At 44.5% G+C, this 7,500-nt stretch overlaps 1 protein-coding gene and 1 long non-coding RNA gene across 4 annotated transcripts in view; one reads left to right on the top strand and one right to left on the bottom strand.

Annotated features, from left to right (window-relative positions):
- Positions 1-7,500, bottom strand: part of LOC107386701 (pterin-4-alpha-carbinolamine dehydratase 2) — a 40,169-nt gene that overhangs the window by 16,517 nt on the left and 16,152 nt on the right. The window contains exon 1 of one of the 3 annotated variants that reach the window (XM_070555788.1): positions 6,856-7,500. This exon is cut by the window's right edge and continues 276 nt beyond it. The exons of the other annotated variants lie outside the window; for them this stretch is intronic. The gene's annotated coding sequence lies outside the window, so the exon portion shown is untranslated. The remainder of the gene's footprint in view (positions 1-6,855) is intronic. 3 annotated transcript variants of the gene reach the window in all.
- LOC139072243 (uncharacterized) overlaps positions 6,073-7,500 on the top strand; it is a 9,781-nt gene continuing 8,353 nt past the window's right edge. The window contains exon 1 of the long non-coding RNA XR_011521826.1: positions 6,073-6,837. This is a non-coding gene — a long non-coding RNA (uncharacterized lncRNA). The remainder of the gene's footprint in view (positions 6,838-7,500) is intronic.

The following is a 7,500-nucleotide window of genomic DNA, read 5'->3' on the forward strand; positions in this document are numbered from 1 at the left end:
GTTCTTATAGAAGACTTTCATGCTCACATGGGCGACGACAGTGAGACATGAAGAGGTGTGGTTGGGTGGAATGGCCGTCCTGATCTGAATCTGAGCAGTGTTTTGTTATTACACTTATGTGCTCGCCATGGATTTTCCATAATTAACACCATGTTCAAGCAGAAAGGTGTTCATGTGTGCACTTGGCAGGCGTGCAGATAGGGTGAGGGACGGGGGGGATCTGTCCCCCCCCCAGATTCAGATGGACCCCGATCCCCCCCCCCCCCCCCCAACTAAGGCCAGAAAGAAAACAAAATCGGAGGTTTAGCGCTTGAAGCTCCTTTTGCCAATTACACTGAATGCAGCATGACGTAAACAAAAACAGACTCCAGAGGCACCAAAGTGGTTGCTGCTAGGATGCAGGATGAAGTGAAAAAGGCAAGCAACGATTACTGCGTATTTTAAAAAAAAAAACAGTGTAAGTAGGCGGGACCGATCTGTCTGTTTATGCACGTTGGTTCTAGTTTCAGTACGTTGTTGTCAGTGTTGGGACTTACTCGTTATAAGTGCCAAAGCCTCATTGCTGACTTTAACAAGTCTCATCTACAAATATGATCCCTCATGAAGTTACTACTTTACATCAGAAGATAGTGGAGATGTGGAACCTTCAGGCTGAGCAAAGTTTGGGAGTTTTTAGAGTTTGAAAATTGCCTCCCGCCGCCGAGAGCTCCCAGTCAGGGAGAGGAGGAGATGCGCGCAACATGAAGAGCACAAATACGAGATAAAACGTATAATTGCCGGCAGGTCTGGTCTTTGTTGACTGATCACTTTGTCTGGTCATGACTGACTCTGATTACGAAGCAGAATATTGACTCTGATGAAGAAATTCACTCATCCAGCCGGGAAGATTGACGCTGCTGCAGCATCAGACAGCTGGTGCTGCACGAGAGTGTGTGGAGTTTACGAGCTCCAAACGTTGGGTTTGATGTTGGTTTAACCTTCTCTGGGACGTGATGGATGTAGAAATGATGGTAAAACACCGCTAACGTGACAGACGTAGCGTCAATGTAAAAAAAAAAGCCGTAATAAGAGGCAGATGCCGATGCGTTATATATGTGGAAGTCAAGTGTGTCACAAAATCAAAGAAAAATAAAATATAAAATTGTAAAAAGAGATTTATATATAAATAAACTTTCCAAATATAATGAAAATTTATAAATAACGTAAAAATACGAAGGGACATCTGTTGGTCAGGCTGAAAAGTTTGGGAACTACTGCTCTAAGTGATATGTGAATATTGTTTCTTATTATATTTTATGTGCAGTTTTTTAGGGCTTTTATGTTTTCTGTAAAGATTGGTATGCTGAAAATCATTAAATGTTTTGCATAAAGCATGACGTTTTGGTTAGTACTTGAATGGAAGAATAACAAATGACTGAATTAAATAGTGGGGCGCCTCTGTCAGTGCGCCCCAGGGCAGCTGTGGCTACATCGTAGCTCATCATCAGTGTGTGAATGTGTGTGTGAATGGATGAATGATACACTGTAGTGTGAAGCACTTTGGAGTCCTTACTCTGAGAGGCGCTATACTAGTGCGGATCATTTATCATTCATAGTGTTGATGAGGCAGAGTTTTGTTGCCAGCGTTCCACTGCATAATGGCTTCAAACACGTATATAATAGTTAGTTTTTACGTAAAACATCGGATGAAATTACATAAACTGACTGAGCTCTAGTTGAGGTGCTTGCAATAGTTTGTGTATGTGTGTGCGTGTCTGGGTGTGTGTGCGTGTCTATGTGTGTGTGTGTGTGTGTGTGTGTGTGTGTGTGTGTGTGTGTGTGTGTGTGTGTGTGTGTGTGTGTGTGTGTGTGTGTGTGTGTGTGTTGGGGAAGGTACATTGGAACTTTGTCCCCCCCAGTTTGAAAATCCTATCTGCACCCCTGGCTCTTGGCACCAGGATACCTTAGGCTACAGTTCGACAATCTACTTTACTGTATTGTCGTGTCATCTGATCTGCGGCCGCATGTCTTGAACACTCAGGTGAAGAGAGGGGCGGAGCTGGCAGCTGACCTCTACCTGGTGGTGAGTTGGCTTCAATGGTGGAGGAGGATGCTGGTCAGACCTGACAGGCCTAAAGCTATTGTGAGGGTCTGCTGAGAACGTCTGGTAGAGTCTCCTGTCAGAAGGAGCTTCAGTTCCCACCTCCAACAGAATTTCAAACACTTCAGCGGGGGAGGTCGGGGGCATTGAGTGAGTGGGCCAAGTTTCGTGCTTCCATTGTCTATGTGGTCAACAGCTGCGGCCACGGGCTCGTCGGTGCCTGTCGTGGTGGCAGCCACCAAACCCAATGGTGGATACCGGCGGTTAGGTAAGCTGAACCTAAAGAAATAGTTATATCGGGGTTTTTTGACCTGTGGGACTCCAAAGGCAGCTGATAAATCCCGACAGTCCAAGTGGAATGCGGCTCAAGTGGTTGCGGAGGCAGAAACCTGAGTGTGGGAAGAGTTTGGTGAGACCATGGAACAAGGGCTTCGAGCTGATTGTGGTCCACGATTCAGCGCCTCAGGAGGGGTAAATAGTGTGCTACAAACACTACAGTGGGAACAGTGTGCACATGACTTCAACTCAGGCCATAGTGGATCAGTGAGCGGAGTACGGTGAAGACCTCCTCAATCCCACCGGCATGTCTTCCAGCAAGTAAGTGGAGTCTGGACTTTGGGTTGGGCTCTAGAATCTGATGCTGAGATCTCTGAGGTGGTCAAAACGCTGCTCTTGGCAAGGACCCTCGGGTGAAAAAGATACATCCTGAAGTTCATTAAGGTTCTGGACATTGTGGGGCTGTGTTGGTTGACATGGCTCTCTCTCTCTCGCATTTTCATCACTTTTCTCATGTCCCACAAACTGAGACTCATGTCCTGCATTATTGACAGTCTGCCAATTCCAGTTTCAATCTTGCATAAACTGCGTGGAGAAAGTTGCTGTCAATCGAACTAGGAGGCGGGACTTTACCGCAGGTCCGAAGCGCTTGGAGTACACACCCAATCCACCAAAGCAGAAGCGTCACTCAGCACAGAGGACAGGTGAGCACGGAGGAGAAAATGGTGCTAAAATAAACTCCAGGGCTAAATGTGTTCAGGGAGACTGACAGAGTGAGGAGTCTGATGTGATACAAAGCAGAAAATCAGTCACATAAAGCATGTTGGTCAGAAGCAGGTTTCCCAGTATTAGACAGGTCCATTCTAACAGACAGGTGCTGCGTTTGTTGTTTCAGATGCAAACAAGCAAAACTCTTTTAGAGCACATGGAGGAAACCCTGAGAGAATTAAATGGAAGCCTTCATTAATTATTCTCAGAACTTTGAGGACAAGAGGAACTATTACTAGATTAGATGTGTTTTTTTTTTCAGAGATTCAAGTCAGTGAAGTTTTTTTTCTCCCCTAAATATCTACTATAATGGATTTGTTGTCATTTTTGAATAAACACAATTTTGTTTCTACATTAAGAATGAAAACTAGCAACAAAACGTATGGATATTTTTTCAATGGGATGCTAATTGTAGTGTAAAATTAATTAAAAGCAAGCTTAAATAGATCTACAAATGTTACTTTTACTGTCATTCTGTTGTGGAAAATATTCAATGAAAAGTCTCTATTGTACAACTGTCTATAGTTATAGAATCTGCTAATGGTTTAAAGTAATTTTAATTAAAGTTATTCAGAGCCGCTGTAGAAGTCCAAAGAGCCTGAGTTAAGTTGTGGTAACTGGAGAGGAATGGTGAAATAGTCTGAAAGCTTTTCTGCTAGGTTGTTCAAGTTGAATTCAAATAAAATTTATAGTACATGAAACATATTATTATGATGATAGTAATAATTGTACTTATATTTAACAGGGACTTCATAGCTAAAAGGCAGGATAGATTTTCTTTAGTGTTGCATTAGAATTTTAGGTTGTCCCACATTGAGAAGTCTCTGTCCCACATTTTGCGAGTCCTGGTTACCGCTGACAGACTCCGCCAAGGCTGGCCTTTGTCACCGATTATGTCATAACTTTTATGGACAAGATTTCTAGGCACAGACAAGGAGTTGAGGGGATCCATTTTGGCCATCGGTTTGGCCTCTCATTTTTGCAGATGACGTGGTCCTGTTGGCTTCATCGGGGGGCTCGGAGTAAATCCACTGCCCTTTCACATCGAGAGGAGCCAGTTGAGGTGACTTGGGCATCTGAGGAGGATGCCTCCTGGGAGTCTTCTTGGTGAGTTTTTCTGGGCATGTTCAACTGGGAGGAGAACCAAGTGAAGACCCAGGACACGCTGGAACAAGTATGTTCCCTGGCCAGGGAACAGCTTGACATTCCTCCCGGAGGATCTGACCCAAGTGGCTGGGGAAAGGGAAGTCTGGGCCTCTCTGCTTTGGCTACCGCCCACACGACCCAACCCTGGATAAGTGGACAATGATGGATCAATGGATGGAAATGTGGCTGTGTATGACTCTGTGTTGGGGGTGGGAGTGAATGACTCTTTAAGATATCAGGAATTAACATTGTGCATGGTAAAATTTTGTTATAGAGTTTTTGTAATGTAAATTTTTACTATAGGAACAATATATTTTGAGATATTTTGACCATATATTCTGCCTAATAAATCTTAAAACAGCCTGCCATAAGTGGTGTGCAGAAATGCACCTTATATATTCACACTTCAATCCATATATTCAGACAGGAAGTGTGGGTGGATGTGACGCTGGGGGGGTGAATGACTCTTTAATATATCAGAAATGATCACTGTGTATATTGAGAAGGTTATTATGGATTATTTGGATTGTTTTTAACAGAAACAATAGATTTTGAGATATTTTGAATATGTATCTTCCTAAAAACTGTTTAAACAGCCTGCCCTAAGCTGTGTGCAGATGTGCTCCTGCAGCACTAGTGATGGAGACACCCCTTCATATGTGGAACCATCAGCTGACTGACAGATGGTACAAACAATGCTTTTGTGTTATTTCCAGCAACAAAAATGATATTAAACATTGTTTCTCTCCCTGTCATTTTCTCTTTAACACTCATAACACTGGTAGGCTACAAAGCACACAATGTTGTGACATTTGGGGTGGCACTGACCATCGGAGTCAAAAGTATTCATGTTGTTGGGCCTTTGGAGTGAAAGAGTGAAGGTTATAGACGGGGCAGAAGTGGACTGGCAATCTGAGTTCTGGAGAATCCAAGAACGGCCGGTGCTCTACTCCAAGCCGGTGGATGAATGCACCCCCACCCCCCTCTCGAGTTGGAAATCCCCGTCGGAGATCGAGCTGACTGCAGCAGCGATCAGTCTCCTCCAAACCGCTCGGAGTTTGCTAATGATCTATATTTCTGTTTGGATATATGTCCAGCTCCATCCTCCTGCCTGTCAGAGCATCTAACCATTTAACCACTGGCTGTTCAGGTGCTGCTGCTGTCATTGCGAGAACGTGCACAGTGTTGGATAAATCATCTCTTTTTGTGTCTCCTCTGTGCTGACGGGTCTCACGGCAGTGATGCACCTTTGACGCAAAATGCAGACCTTCATGGTGCGCGTGTGCAACGTATCGGGAATGGCTGCGCTGGGCACGGACTGTGGACGGCTGATGTTGGAGGGACGGATAATTTTTTTAGAACTCAGAGATTTTGACTAATAAATGACCCGAAAAACTACCACTGCACACCGCCTAGAAAAAAGTATTTAAAAAGTTATGCCGAGAGGTCACAGAGTTTGAAGTGGTGGTGCATGTTGCTGCAAACCGAACCCACTTAAAGCACAGCTTTCAGTCCATATATTCAGACTTCGGTCAATATATTCAGACTTCGGTCAATATATTCAGACTTTCAGTCAATATATTCAGACTTTCAGTCAATATATTCAGACTTTTCAGTCAATATATTCAGACTTTCAGTCAAAATATTCAGACTTTTCAGTCAATATATTCAGACTTTCAGTCAATATATTCAAACTTCGGTCAATATATTCAGACTTTCAGTCCATATATTCAGACTTCAGTCCATATACCGTAAATCCTCTAATACAGGCCCGGGCCTGTATTTGACTCAAGCTCATCAAGCTCCAGGCCTTTATTGGAAGGAGGGCCAGTATTAGAGGCAGGCCTCTATTTCTATTTGAGCAAAATGAACTAATGGTTCGCTGGAGTTTTTGACAATTAAAATTGCGCCCACATTTTCAAAGTTAAACACATTTCTTTTAACAACGGTAGTTTCTGCTTCAACCCTCTCCCCCCTCCCCCTGCGCAGCGGCCGCAAACTCACTGATGCGCCTGCAGCCTCTCGGAGTTCCTGCTGCTCTAAACATTAAAATAATTATTTCATTTTCTGTTCCTCACTTCTGATTACCTTCAATGGTGTCTGTTTGTTGCAACCACAAGGTACAAAAACTAACTTGTTTTTATTTGACTATTTTTCTGTCCTGTCTGTTTATTATCTTCCTGCATCTCCTCTCAATCCTAAAGAAAAACTGCTACCTGGGTTCATATATATTCACCTCATGAGTTACCTTTGAACTGCAGTTCTAAAAGATCTACCGACCGCAAAAACAGCGGAGCGCTTGCTGTTTGGCGGCCGTATCAGTGATCAGTGCGTCGGAGAACAAGGTGATGCCCGCAGCGCCCCGCTCCACAGCATGCAGCGAAACGCATCAGGCGCAAATAAAAGACAGAAAACATTAGAGGAAATGAACCGACATGAACGATCGCGTGTCAGTACCTACGGGAGCGTGGTTTCACAGACGCGGAAGTGATAGCGTCGGTGCTCTAGGAACCCCCCGAGCGTTCGAGCGTCAACGAAGTGACACGGAAATGCCGGGCTTTCCAGAAGTAAGTAAGATAACTTACTATGAGCTGATAGTTCGTTGGATTGATTGGTAGGTTGGAAACTCTGATCGTGAATCTGAAGAAACGATGACTGAGCTGTAAAGGCGACTTCCGTTTATAGCCGCGGTTTGTGACGTAGGTGCGACGTGAAGGGAATCCCCGCGAGGGGCATGCTGGGAGTCCCTACTTCGCGGATTTTCACCTATCGCGGCCAGGTCTAGAACGCATCTACCGCGATAAACGAGGGATTACTGTAGTTCATACACCCCCTACTGCTGCTCTCCAGAGTGTTCTGCAGCATAATCAGCACGTTCTCTAAGAACTTGATAGTGTAATGACCTGGCTGGGGTTGTAAGCCAGGTGCATTCTGGGTATTGTGTTATATGTGTTTCCTATCGTTCTGCTAGTTCCTATGTGCTGATTTGCGTGTTGTGTGAGTGTTATGTAAGCCACAGGGAAGGTGATGTGTGTTCTGTGGAGTGGGTTGAATTAGCATGGTTAACTGACACCTTGACTCTGTGTGGTAGGAGCGTGATAGAGGATCGTGTCTGAAGCGTTACAAAGCTAGAAGAAAAAGCCTAATAAAGGTCTGCGCGAACCCCTACTGCCTCCTGCTGGTTGATTTGGGGACTATAACCCTGCCGCTGGGAGTCTCGTACTTGCTTG

Source organism: Nothobranchius furzeri, chromosome 10 (assembly GCF_043380555.1).
Source record: "Nothobranchius furzeri strain GRZ-AD chromosome 10, NfurGRZ-RIMD1, whole genome shotgun sequence".
NCBI lineage: Eukaryota > Metazoa > Chordata > Actinopteri > Cyprinodontiformes > Nothobranchiidae > Nothobranchius > Nothobranchius furzeri.